Consider the following 14226-nt stretch of genomic DNA (forward strand, 5'->3'; position numbering starts at 1 on the left):
GTAACTTCTCGTTAGTTATGTCATGGTTAAAAATAGAATTTTTACTTGTTAATTATTTGACCCATTTGGTATTTTGTTAAGCGAAGCTTGTTCTTTCTTTCGTAAAGTTTTAGACCTTACAAAACGAGGCGCGGAGTTCACTTGGGAACTCGAAAGCGACATGAAGGCTAAGTACCCGCAGTTGTTTGAATGAAGATCTGAAGCGAGAAATTGGTAAAATCATTCACGGCGATGTGCAGCTTCGAGGCTAATTTCAGGACGAAATTCCCTAAACAAGGGGAGGCTGTAACACCCCGTGTTTTCGAACGTCAAAGTCAAAGTCAAAGTCCAAGTCAACTTTGACTCTAATTAGTCTATTTTATGTTTTATTTGTATTATGTGGAGTAAGTGTTGTTAATCAGAATAAATCGAAGTAATCGAATGTTTTATCAACACGAACCGATTTACGACTGTGAATAGTAGGAAGTAACAATGCGATAAAGTTAACTAATCAGTAATCAGACCGATCTAACCATCATCGAACTCGAATCTCGAATTTCGCAAACTTTGGTTGTTGTTATATGTGTCTGTGTGCCTTATGTGTTACTTGTGCGTGTTTACTTTGTGTTTTGTGTGGTGACCAATCGAATCAATCGAAACTCGAATCGAAACTCGAAACTCAATCGAATGCAATCGGAATCGAATCATGATAGTAGTGGAAAAGAGGTTACGCGAGATATAGATGCTTGTATGTAGATATAGTGATTGGGACTGAAATTAAGTTGAATAGGAAACTCTATCGTACTCGTATCGTCTTCAATCGCAATCGAAATATCAGAAATCGTCGCACCGAACACTCGAACCAGGCTGTTGATCGATCAGGCTGTCAGCCGATCGAACAGCCCAGCCGATCGGACGGACTGTCCGATCGAGCAGGCTGTCCGATCGGGATGCCTGGCCGATCGGCCAGCCCTTTCCTCTTATGGAGCCTATAAATGGGGTTGCCAGTGTCATTCTTTCCACTTTTGGAAACTCTCTGACCGACCAGCTCGTGCTCCTTATTTTTCTCAGATTTCTTCCGATTTCGGTAAGTTTTTATCCTAAATCTTGTACTTTCTTGATCAATACACACTCCTACACCTTTCTATCTTTCAAATCTTGATTTCTAACCGTGAAATCATCAAGATCTAAGCATTCTAGGATGATGTCATCATGAGGTTCTTCAAGAACATCATGTTTTGGCCTCAATCCACCATGAATAGCTCGGATCTACCCGATTTCCACATAAACAAGCTAAGACCCATCACAGATCTGAACAATTACATGGTGTGAAGGATTGAAAGAAGGATTTCCAACTTTCTTTCAACTCTTTTACACTCAATGCCTTCAAACCGATAGGAACGGAGCTTGAGTCAACTCACCAATCATTCTAGTGGATGAGTGGTTCAAGATTCGGATTCTATCTATGAGGTTCACCGACTTCGGGTTAAACATCAAACTACCGTTCCGAACAGTTTACCGGCCGGACTTGGGTGATTCCTGTCCGAGCAGGGGAAACAAGTAAGAACGAAAGCTCCATGGTTCAGCTCGTTGTCAAACTACCTAGATATAACGTCAAATAATCAGAACAGCCAAGTGTTAGACGAACAGGCCGACCAGGTCAGGACACTGACCGAACGGTTAGGCTGTCCGAACGGACAGCCCAACCGATCGGACATGTCAGCCGATCGACCAGGCCAGCCGATCGGCTAGCATATGGCCCCACAACTTTGGCAATTTCATGAAGTATAGTATTGAACGAGGTGATGTTCGATCAAACGAGCTGTTTGACGACATTACTCATCGGATCATGAGATACTATGCTTCAACACTTAATCGATTTACAACTCGGAGTGCCACCCGATCGAACATGCTGTTCGATCGATCAGGTGACATCCAGCTGAGGACTCACTTTTGAAGTTCCTAACCGATCGGTTAAGCCGGCTGATCGAACAGGCCGTTCGATCGATCGACCTGAAAGGTAAGGACATTTCAGTGTTCTCAATTACTACAACGAAAACTTCAAAAGGTCAAACCATCATACACAAACACATCCTACTCAAAGGAAGAAACAATCCACTCGAACAGTCCAGCCGATCGAGCCTACCGGCCGATCGAACAGACTGTCCGAACGGACCTTCCAACCGAACGAACAACCCGTTCGATCGAACCTGCTGTTCGATCGACCAGGCTGTTCGACCCACTTACACTTGTCTCCATTTTCTGTGTTACTCATCGTTATGCTATCGAACTATTCAGGCTAACCCTACTCTCAAGCTCTCCCTTCAATCCATTAACCAATCGCTGTGAGTATACTCGATTCCTTTTTGCTTTTAGCACTTTTGGGTGTTACATACGTTACTTATAACAAAACACAATCGATCACACTACTCAATTATTTGAACGCTAACCAATTACGCATGTATTACGTGACTAAATGAATGCTTGTTGATTGTGTTTACACGTGGAATGCTGTCTACCTGCCTTAATGACGTAGTACTATAGTTTGGACTCAGCACCCGTTCACACGGGGGTTGTTAAGGACAATTACTTGCATGGATTACGGTGGTAATCATGTATTGTGAACTGTCTCGGACAGTCATCCCGTAGTCATTGGTATCGATAGATCCATGTCGATAATTAACATGCTTCGTTTTCCTCTGTGTACGTGTTGGTTATGCGTAAACTATTCGAACTCTATTATGCTATTATCAAACTTGTATGCTCACCTTTACATTATATGTATTGACTTTATTTTAACGTATATGACAGGTGTTTAAGATGTTTGCTTGCTAGGAAAGCGAGGCTAGAATAAAGCTCTAGAGCCCCCCAACAAATAGTTGTCTATCAGGAACAAGCGTCTAGAGCATAGTTGTCTGTAGATCTTGTCCGACCGGGTCTTTAGGAGCATTTGAACAATATTTATTTATTTTTATTTAAATCTGAGTTGTCGGAACATAATATTTGACTAGATGTTATTTGTAATAATTTGTTTTGCCATTTGAGGCACGGTATGGGACGTGTTACATAAATTGAATGGTAATGATAGTTGTTATGGAAACTTCTGGACAATCTGTTTCGCTCAGTGCCATGCCCCGATGATTCCGCCATTGGTTGGGGTGTGACAATCGCCAAGCAAGTGGCAAAAGCTGTGAGCGATGTGTATGAAAACGTCAGAAAATCGTCTGAGGAGTCGCGAACCGATGCTCCTAAAGATGCCAACAAGACCGTTTTCAGCTTCAAACAGTTTAAGGCATGCGGACCAAAAGAGTTTACCAGAGAAGATGACCCTACCGCCATGTTTCAATGGTTTGATTCGGTCGAAGTCACTCTGTGCCAAAGCAGCTGTCCTGAAAATCTCCGTACCCTAAATGCAACCGGCGTTTTCCAGTCCCGAGCTCTAGACTGGTGGACGGCCGAACGAAAAAAACACGGGAATGATGCAGCTTATGAGCTGACTTGGGAAGAGCTGAAGGCCATCATGATGGACGAATTCTGCCCTCCCCATGAACGCCAAAATCTGGAGGACGAGTTTTGGAACATCAAGCAGAAGGACGGAGACAACGCTGCTTTAACTGCTCGCTTCAAACAGCTTAGCATTATCTGTCCCGATCAAGTCAAGACACCAGACATGGCCATCAAGAAGTACATTCGAGCTCTACCTGATTGTGTAGCCGACTTTGTTCATGCCGCCAAGACATCATCAATTGAAGAGACTTACTTGCTTGCCGCCGAGATCAATGACAAACGAGTAAAAGCTGGTTTCTGGGATAAGCCACCCAAGTCTCTGCATCAAACTACTACTGCACCAACCACCGACTCCACTGCTCAACCCTCCAAGTCATCACGCCGCAAGAAGAAGCACAACAACAACAGCAGCTCCAGCAACAAGAACTATGCCGTCAGAACAACTGCTGCCCCTCTGCAAGTCGTACCGGCCCAACAGCAGTCTCATCACCGACCAGCTCCAGTGACCAATGCACCGCCAGCAAAGCGTGCTTACACAGGTCCCCACCCGCTCTGCCCGACATGCTCGTATCATCATCCAGTGGGAATTGCCTGTCGTTTCTGCGCTCACTGCAATCTCTACGGTCATTTCACTGCGAACTGTCGCTATGGTCCCCGAAACACCGCAGCTCCTGCCGCCGCTCATCAAGCTCTACTCCCAGCCCCTCAAGGCCAACCCGCGGCTCAAGCACCCGCGATCAATGCTCGAGTCTGCTTTGCATGTGGTGATCCTAACCATTTTGCAAACATGTGCCCGAACAGGGTAGTGAAACAAGAGCCCCAACAGCAGCAGCAGCAGCCCCAACAGCAGCAACAAGCAGCCCGTGCCAGAACCTTCAACATCAACGCTCGTCAAGCCCAGGCTGACAACAACGTGGTTAATGGTACGTTCCTTGTGAATGGTATTTATGCATCGTGTTTGTTTGATACTGGAGCCGATAACTGCTTTGTGTCGTTTGAATTCGAGAAGCTCCTCAGTCGTAAGCGCTCTTATCTCCCCTCGTCATTCGAAGTTGAAGTCGCTACTGGAAGAACTGTCGCCGTTAATTCTGTTCTCCGTGATTGTACCCTCGAGCTCAACAATCACATCTTCCCAATCGACCTTATTCCTATGCAACTCGGAAGTTTCGACATCATAGTAGACATGGACTTTCTTCGCGAAAACCATGCTGAAGTTGTGTGTTTTGATAAGATGATTCGATTCTCGCTCGCGAATGGTGATCTTTTATGTGTGTACGGTGAAATAGCTTTGAAAGGTCTCAAGCTCATGTCATGCATCCAAGCTAGCAAGTATCTCCGCAAGGAATACAGAGCTTTCTTGGCCAACATTATAGTAGCGGAGAAGGAAAAGAAAAGGAAGGTCGAAGTCAAAGACGTTCCAGTGGTTCGTGAATTTCCTCAGGTGTTCCCTGATGATCTTCCCGGACTACCACCAAGTCGTGATATCGACTTTCGTATCGACCTTATTCCCGGAGCTAACCCTGTTGCTAAAGCCCCTTATCGACTCGCGCCATCCGAAATGAGGGAACTCTCGAACCAACTCCAGGAGTTACATGAAAAAGGCTTTACTCGCCCGAGCACCTCTCCTTGGGGCGCACCAGTCCTTTTCATCAAAAAGAAGGATGGGTCGTTCAGGATGTGCATCGATTATCGGGAATTGAATAAACTGACCATCAAGAACCGATACCCTTTACCTCGAATCGATGACTTATTTGATTAACTGCAAGGTGCTAAGTGTTTCTCGAAGATCGATCTACGTTCAGGCTATCATCAATTGCGCATTCAAGAGGAAGACATCCCCAAAACCGCTTTTCGTACTCGATACGGCCACTACGAATTCGTTGTTATGCCTTTTGGTTTAACTAACGCACCCGCGGTTTTCATGGATCTGATGAATCGCGCGTGTAAGCCATTTCTAGACCGTTTCGTCATCGTGTTCATCGACGATGTCTTGATCTATTCTAAGTCGAAGACCGAACATGCGCAACATCTACGTTTGGTTCTCGAGCTACTCCAGGGGAATCAACTCTACGCCAAGTTCTCCAAGTGCGAATTCTGGCTGGAGGAGGTTCAGTTTCTGGGTCACATCGTTAATAGTCAAGGTATTAATGTTGATCCCGCGAAGATTGAAGCAGTTAAGAGTTGGATTACGCTTAAGAACCCGCCTGAAGTTCACTCTTTTCTCGGACTAGCGGGCTATTATCGACGATTTATCGAAGGATTCTCTAAGATCGTTGTGCCGCTTACTGCCCTTACCCATAAAGACAAGCCTTTTGTTTGGGGAACTGAACAGGAGTCTGCCTTTCAAGCCCTCAAGCATATGCTTTGCAATGCTCCTATTCTCACATTGCCCGACGGAAACAACGATTTCATTGTCTATTGTGATGCTTCCAACCTTGGTCTTGGCTGTGTCCTCATGCAACGGGACAAGGTTATAGCTTACGCATCTCGTCAGCTCAAAATCCACGAGAAGAACTGTACAACCCATGATCTCGAGCTAGGCACAATTGATTTTGCATTGAAGATTTGGCGACACTACATGTATGGTACCAAGTGTACGATCTTCACCGATCATAGGAGTTTACAACACATCTTTAATCAGAAGGAACTTAACATGCGTCAACGCCGATGGGTAGAACTTCTTAACGATTACGACTGTGAGATTCGTTATCACCCAGGCAAGGCAAATGTTGTTGCCGACGCGCTCAGCAGACGGAGTTATTTGCTCAGTATTCGCAATACCCAAGCCCAGCATGATCTCGAAACCCTCATCCGCGAAGCCCAACATGCTTGTTTTAATGAACGCACCTTGAAGAAGGAGAGAATCTATCAGGATGGAGCTCAGCTTGTAAGCAAAGCAAATGGGATTTTCTATTATCTGGACCGAATTTGGATCCCTAAGCGGACCGATTTGCGGAAAATTATAATGAACGAAGCCCACAAATCCCGGTATTCTATTCATCCCGGTGCGGATAAAATGTACCAGGACCTTCGTTAAAAGTACTGGTGGCCGGGCATGAAACGGGATATTGCTCTCTATGTTGGAAGTTGCCTGACTTGTGCGAGAGTTAAGGCTAAACATCAACGACCTTCTGGCTTACTCGAACAACCTCCAATCCATATATGGAAGTGGGAGAGTATAGCTATGGATTTCATAACCAAACTTCCGCCACGCCATCAGGTCACGACAGCATTTGGGTTATAGTTGATCGTTTGACCAAATCAGCCCACTTTTTGCCAATACGGGAAGACTACAAGGTAGAACGACTAGCCCGAATCTACATCGATGAGATCATTTGTAATCATGGTACGCCTTGTGACATCATTTCAGACCGTGACGCTCGGTTTACCTCACGTTTGTGGGAAACGTTTCAAGCAGCTCTTGGTACGACGCTTAACCTAAGTACCGCATTTCATCCTCAAACCAACTGACAGACTGAAATAACGATCCGTACTCTTGAAGACATGCTCCGTGCGTGTGTCATAGACTTCGGAGGTAGTTGGAACAAATACCTACCGTTAGTCGAATTTTCGTACAACAACAGCTATCATGCCAACATACAAATGGCACCATTCGAGGCCTTATATGGAAGAAGATGTTGTTCGCCTATTGTATGGCACGAGATCGGTCATTCGCAATTAACCGGTCCCGAGTTACTACAAGAAACGATTGACAAAATCCTCCAGATTCGAGACAACTTGTCGAAAGCCAGGGATAGACAGAAAAGTTACGCCGATAGAAGACGCAAGCCCCTTGAATTTGACATTGGCGACTACGTACTCCTAAAGGTATCACCTTGGAAGGGTGTGGTCAAATTCGGCAAGAAAGGGAAACTAGCGCCTCGGTATGTTGGACTTTTTAAGATTCTGGAAAGGATCGGAAAAGTCGCCTACAGACTCGAACTACCGGAGGAACTTAGTAACGTCCACCCGACTTTCCATGTGTCAAACCTCCGAAAATGCCTAGCTGGTCATGATCTGATTGTACCTCTCGACGACCTTCAAGTCAACGAAACGCTGCATTTCGTGGAAAAGCCTGTCGAAATCATGGATCGCCAAACCAAGCAACTCAGACGCTCGCGCATCCCTATCGTGAAAGTCCGATGGGAAGGCAAACGAGGCGCGGAGTTCACTTGGGAACTCGAAAGCGACATGAAGGCTAAGTACCCGCAGTTGTTCAAATGAAGATCTGAAGCGAGAAATTGGTAATATCATTCACGGTGCTGTGCAGCTTCGAGCCTAATTTCGGGACGAAATTCCCTAAACAAGGGGAGGCTGTAACACCCCGTGTTTTCGAATGTCAAAGTCAAAGTCAAAGTCCAAGTCAAGTTTGACTTCTTTGACTGTAAATAGTCTTTTTATGTTTTTATTGTTCGTATTATGTGGAGTAAGTGTTGTTTATCAAGGAATCGAAGTAATCGAATATTTAGTCGACGCGAAACAATTTACGACTGTGAATAGTAGGAAGTAACAATGCGATAAAGTTAATCAATCAATAATCAAGCTAATCGAATCATCAGTCGAACTCGAAACTCGAATTATGCGAATTTGGTGTTATATTATGTGTGTGTGTGCTTTATGTGTTGCCTGTGCGTGTTTACTTTATGTTATGTGTGGTGATCAATCGAATCAATCAAATCGAAACTCGAAACTCAATCAAACTTAATCGAAATCGGAATCGAATATGGAATGTAGATGCTCGTATGTAGATGTAGTGGTTGGGACTAAAAGTAATTTGAATAGGAAACTCTATCGTACTCGTATCGTCTTCAACCGAAATCGAAATATCAAAAATCATCGCCCCGAACACTCGAAACAGGTTGTGGATCGATCAGGCTCTTAGCCGATCGAACAGCCCAGCCGATCGGAAAGACTGTCCGATCGAGCAGGCTGTCTGATCGGGATGCCTGGCCGATCGGCCAGCCCTTTCCTCTTTGGGAAGCCTATAAATAGGCCTGTCATTGTCATTCTTTCCACTTTTGGAAACCCTCTGACCGACCAGCTCGTGCTCCCCTTCTTTTCTCATATTTCTCCCGATTTCGGTAAGTTTTCATCCTAAATCTTGTACTTTCTTGATCAATACATGCTCCTACACCTTTCTATCTTCCAAATCTTGATTTCTAACCGTGAAATCATCAAGATCTAAGCATTCTAGGATGATGTCATCATGATGTTCTTCAAGAACTTCATGTTTTGGCCTCAATCCACCAAGAATCACTTGGATCTAGCCGATTTCCACATAAACAAACTAAGATCTATCATAGATCTAAACATTTACATGATGTGAAGGATTGAAAGAATGAATTTCAACTTTCTTTCAACTCTTTTACACTCAATGCTTTCAAACCGGTAGAAACGGAGCTTGAGCCAACTCACTATTCACTCTCATGGTTGAGTGGTCCAAGATTCGGATTCTATCTACGAGGTTCACCGATTTCGGGTTAAACGTTAAACTACCGTTCCGAACCGTCCACCAGCCGGGCTTGGGTGATTCCTGTCCGAGCAGGGAAAACAAGTAAGAACGAAGGTTCCATGGTTCATCTCGTTGTCAACATACCTCGATATAACGTCAAACAATCAGAACAGCCAAGTGTTAGACGAACAGGCCGACCAGGTCAGGATGCTGACCGATCGGACAAGCTGTTCGAACGAACAGCCCAACCGATCGGACATGTCAGCCGATCGACCAGGCCAGCCGATCGGCTACCACACGGCCCCACACTTTGACAATTTCATGATGTATAGTATTGAACGAAGTGGTGTTCGATCGAACGAGCTGTTCGACAACATTACTCATCGGATTATGAGATACTACGCTTCAAACCTTAATCAATTTTCAACTCGTTCGACGTATTGGAGTGCCACCCGATCGAACATGCTGTTCGAAGTGTCTAACCGATCGGTTAAGCTGGCCGATCGAACGGCCCGTTCGATCGATCGACCTGAAAGGTAAGAACACTTCAGTGTTCTCAAATACTACAATGAAAACTTCAAAAGGACAAGCCATCATACACAAACACATCCCACTCAAAGGAAAAAACAATCCACTCGAACAGACCAACCGATCGAGCCTACCGGTCGATCGAACAGGCTGTCCGAACGGATTGTCTAACCGAACGAACGACCCTACAGTTCGATCGACCAGGCTGTTCGACCCATCATCACTTGTTTCCATTTAACGCGTTACTCATCGTTATGCTATCGAACTATTCAGGCTAACCCTACTCTCAAGCGCTCCCTTCAATCCATCAATCAATCGCTGTGAGTATACTCAAACCCTTTTTGCTTTAGCACTTTTGGGTGTTACATACGTTACTTATCTAAAACACAATCGAACACACTACTCAATTACTTTATACGCTAATTGATATGCATGTATTACGTGACTAAATGAATGCTTGTTGATTGTGTTTACACGTGGAATGTTGTCTACCTGCCTTAATGACGTAGTACTATAGTTTGGACTCAGCACCCATTCACACGGGGGTTGTTAAGGACAATTACTTGCATGATTACGGTGGTAATCATGTATTGTGAACTGTCTCAGACAGTCAACCCGCAGTCATTGGTATCGATAGATCCATGTCGATAATTAACATGCTTCGTTTTCCTCTGTGTACGCGCTGGTTATGCGTAAACAATTTCGAACTCTATATGCTATATCAAACTTGTATGCTCACCTTTACATTTCATGTATTGACTTTATTTTAACGTATGTGACAGGCAATTAGGATGCTTATCTGCTTGGAAGGCGAGCTAGGAATAAGCATCTAGAGCATAGTTGTCTGTAGATCTTGCAGATCGAGTCTCTAGAAGCAATTAAACAATATTTATTTTATTTTATTTAAATATGAGTTGTCGGAACAGAATTACTTGACTAGTTGTTATCTGTAATAATTTATTGTATTATTTGGGATACGGTATGGGACGTATCATTTAACTGAATAGTATTAATAGTTGTTGTGGAAACTTCTGGACAATCTGTTTTTGCTCAGTGCCATTCTCCGATGATTCCGCCATCGGTTGGGGTGTGACATGAATAAAAAATCGGTTTTTAAAACATTGATCAGTACACAAATCAAAACCTGTCATTCAAACCGGTCAAACCAAGGCGTAACCGAACCGGTTTCTAACCAAAAATGGTATTGACTTTTCGGGGAAAAACCGATTTGTTCGATCTCTAGGCAATGTTGTAGAAGTCGGATTAGGCGGCCGATTAATCGGCGCCTAGGCGGTAATCGGTGAGCCATCGCCTAAAAACTTGCAAATCGGTCAAAAAAATCGGTCTCGGTCAAAGACGGTCAAAATCAGACCTAGTCGGAGAAAATCGGAAGAAATCGGAGGAAATCGGACTAATCGGACCCAAAAATTTATACTCACTTAACCCGAATTTTCGAGCCGATCCATGGTTTTCTTCTTCTCCGACGACCTTAATTTGTTATTCAATCATTGTTTAGATGAAGGGAATATGGGGATTAGGGTTTGTGTTTTGTTTTTGTATCTGATAAAGAAGAAGAGATGGTGTAACACCCCAAAATTCGAATTATTAAATTCGTTAGCATGTTGCCATGTTTAATAAAATGAGATACAACAACTAAGTTAATAAACCTAGTTAAATGCCTATTAGATAAGCTAAATGATGAAACTTGTGGCATATATGACAGTAAGTTAAAACTTGAGGGACTTAGAGTGCCAAACTTGGAAGTTAATTTATTAAAAACAAAAATCTAACACACACAAGGTGTGTGGGTGCGTGAGAATGATCAGGAGCAAGGGGAAACCCTTCTCCTTCAACTACTTACAAGAACTCAAGAATTGAACCTGATTTTGAGAAGAAATCGAATGCATGAGGCTAGATACAACATAATCTAAGTGTATTGATCATAAGGTAAGTTCCAATTTATGATTTGATCATCTTGTATGAAGTGGGTTATTGATTAATCCACGAATTGGTATGAAATTAAGGGTGATTATGTGTTAGAATCGTTATATGAAACATGTATTATGTATGATTCCAACTAATTTGATGATTTAAGAAGAAACCCACAATTTTGAATAAAGGTAGCGACATGGGTGTTCTACCCATGTCCAATCCTTGTTTGACGTATTTGTTACTAGCTTGAAATGGGTTTTGTGATGTTAGTTTAGGGTGAATTGTATGAATGGAATGTGATTTTGAACACTCTCTTGGTGGTTGGAATTTAGAAGTTAATGACTATGCTTGAACTAGTTGTAAACTATGCATAGTAAGTTGTACGCACACCAAGTGTTTGATAAAATGACTAGGTGAAGCTAGAAAGTGAAATTGTATGAAAATTGTGAGTTTGCATGTATAGAAAGCGGTTGTGATAAAAGTAGTAGCTTACTAACTTGAAAAATGTGCTTTAGATGGTACTCGTATATGAATTCGGGTTGAAAGTATATGTTAGTCAAACTTATGCATTAGGAGCTTGTACATTGTGTTTGAACGGGTGAGGTTGCTATGCGGTCTACTAATCCCTTAATTACGGTTAAGAGTGAACATGCACTAAGTGAATATGGTGCACAACTTCACTAACAAAGGATGAAATTAGGATTTTTGCTAAGTTGATTCTTATAAGATATGGTTGTCGAATGTAGAGTTATGAAAGTATGAGTATGTGAGCATTGATTATGTGTTATGTGTGATAGTGAATTTGGATTTCGAAGATATTAGATATCGTGGTTGACAAATCATGTCTTATGCATGTTAGTAAAGGTCGATGTTGATAAGAATAGGTAAATGTGTGTTAATTTGAATGAGCATGAATACTAACATTATTATGGCATGACGACATGAAAGAATCGGACCCACACAAGCATGGACGTGGACTCAAGCACGAAAGACTAACGGGTCAAGATGAGGCAAGCAAGCGGGTATGAACACGGATGCACAAGGTAAGTGATTCCGTGATCACTTCTTAGTTGTTTATGTAATGTTATATGCATTTTAATTACATGTGATAATTGAGGTCAAATAGGAATGAATTGTGTGATGTCGATGAACGTATTAAACGGATCTTAGTTTTGATCCGAGCAAGGTAGGTGTGATTAAGAAATTGTAGCAAGGTAGTGGAATTGGTTACTTATGTAAGAAATTCCTTTGTTATTAAGGATAGAGCATAGTTGACTAAAATGCCCTTGATAGGTATATCGGGCAAACGACCATAGAAGTCGTTTAGAAACGAGCTATTTCGATTAGAGTAATGTCTTGGACAAGTATGAAAGCGAAGTATAGGGTTTTGTATGTCATGGTTCATTTAATGTGCAAATACCCATAACGGGTCAACAATAAGCTTTTGAGCGAAAATGGGTTAAGAGGATGCAAGACGTCCGATAATTTAATCTTTTATGTTAGGTGCCAATGAAACTATTAAAGATCATATGAGATTGAGGTCAAATAAACAGATTATGATGTTAAATGCACGAACGGGTCAAATAGTTAGAAAATGGTAATATGTCAAATGCACGCAAGTTAAGAATTTCCTTAATCCGGAGGTAGGATTTTAAGTTAATATGATAGAATATGAATTTACAAGCATGTAGGAAGAAACGGTAGGTTAAACGGGTAAACGGTTCAAAAGTTATGCGCGTTTTAGTGCGTACGGACGACGAAACGGAACTGCAGAAAAACTGCAATTTCTAGAGGGCGTCGCCGACGGGTATGGGGGCGTCGCCGACGGGCTCCAGAAAGTGAAGTTTTGTGCTGACGGGTTAATTACCTGCCTACGGGTTTTTGGGCTACGGGTGAATGCAAGGCCCGTCGCCGACGGCCCTAGGGGCGTCGGCGACGGCCTCCCCAAGTCTCAAAAACTAAATTCTTGTTATTTAAGTTGATTTACGTGTCGTAGGCTTCGGTTTGTTATCCGTGGACTATGACAGACCTTCCAAACATGATTTTTACGGTTCCTTAGATGTTTATGGGCTTTAAACCTAAGTCTAAGACCCTTGTAAATATTGTATGTAAGGATGTAGGAAGATATGTACGTATGTAGATGTGTAGGTATGTATGTATAAAGATATGTATGAGCATATGCATGTATGCAAAGATGTAGGAAAGGTATGTACGTATGTGGTTGTGCATGTATGTATGTGTAAAGACATGTGTGAGTGTATGCACGTATGTAAGGTCGTAAGAAAGGTATGTGTGTATGTAGAGGAGTATGTATACATGTAAGATGGTACGTATGCATGATTTAAATACGTAGAGTTTTAACGTTACTAATTATGCGTTTGAGGTTGGTATGTAATGCAGGAACGAGAATATCGGATTCTTACGAAATTTAAGCTCTACCTGAAATAAGAGGATGAGTAAGGATAGTTGGATGAACTAATGTTAAATTGTCGAATGCTATTCAATATTTAATTATATGGGATTAATGTTATATGATGTTGTCGTTGACTAATGACTAAGTTGTATGTTATGTCCACAGGTGCCACACGGACTTCTTCTGCTACTTAGAAAGTGAAGCGGAGGTAGATCGAGTCAAGAGCAAGGATTGCACGGATAGATCGGTCATATAATTGAAGTGTATAACGTCTAGTAATGTAAATTTTAGTATAAATGTTGTAAATTCTTTTATAGAACGTTTAACATTTTTAGCATTGGAACCTTCGCGAAAGTAATGTCGTTAATAAGGAAAGAAATTTTTAAAGCCCTTTTTCCGCTGCTTCATTTTTAAG

The 14226-nt window shown here is 42.5% G+C and overlaps 1 long non-coding RNA gene across 1 annotated transcript; it reads left to right on the forward strand.

Annotated features, from left to right (window-relative positions):
* The first annotated feature begins 11282 nt into the window (after window positions 1-11282).
* On the forward strand, window positions 11283-14205 carry LOC110905855. The gene is made up of 4 exons (XR_002573474.1): window positions 11283-11413; window positions 12347-12441; window positions 13799-13854; window positions 13977-14205. It is a non-coding gene; the product is annotated as an uncharacterized LOC110905855 (long non-coding RNA).
* Window positions 14206-14226: the final 21 nt, after the last annotated feature.

The sequence above is a fragment of the Helianthus annuus genome, chromosome 14 (genome assembly GCF_002127325.2).
Source record: "Helianthus annuus cultivar XRQ/B chromosome 14, HanXRQr2.0-SUNRISE, whole genome shotgun sequence".
NCBI classification, from domain to species: Eukaryota; Viridiplantae; Streptophyta; class Magnoliopsida; order Asterales; family Asteraceae; genus Helianthus; species Helianthus annuus.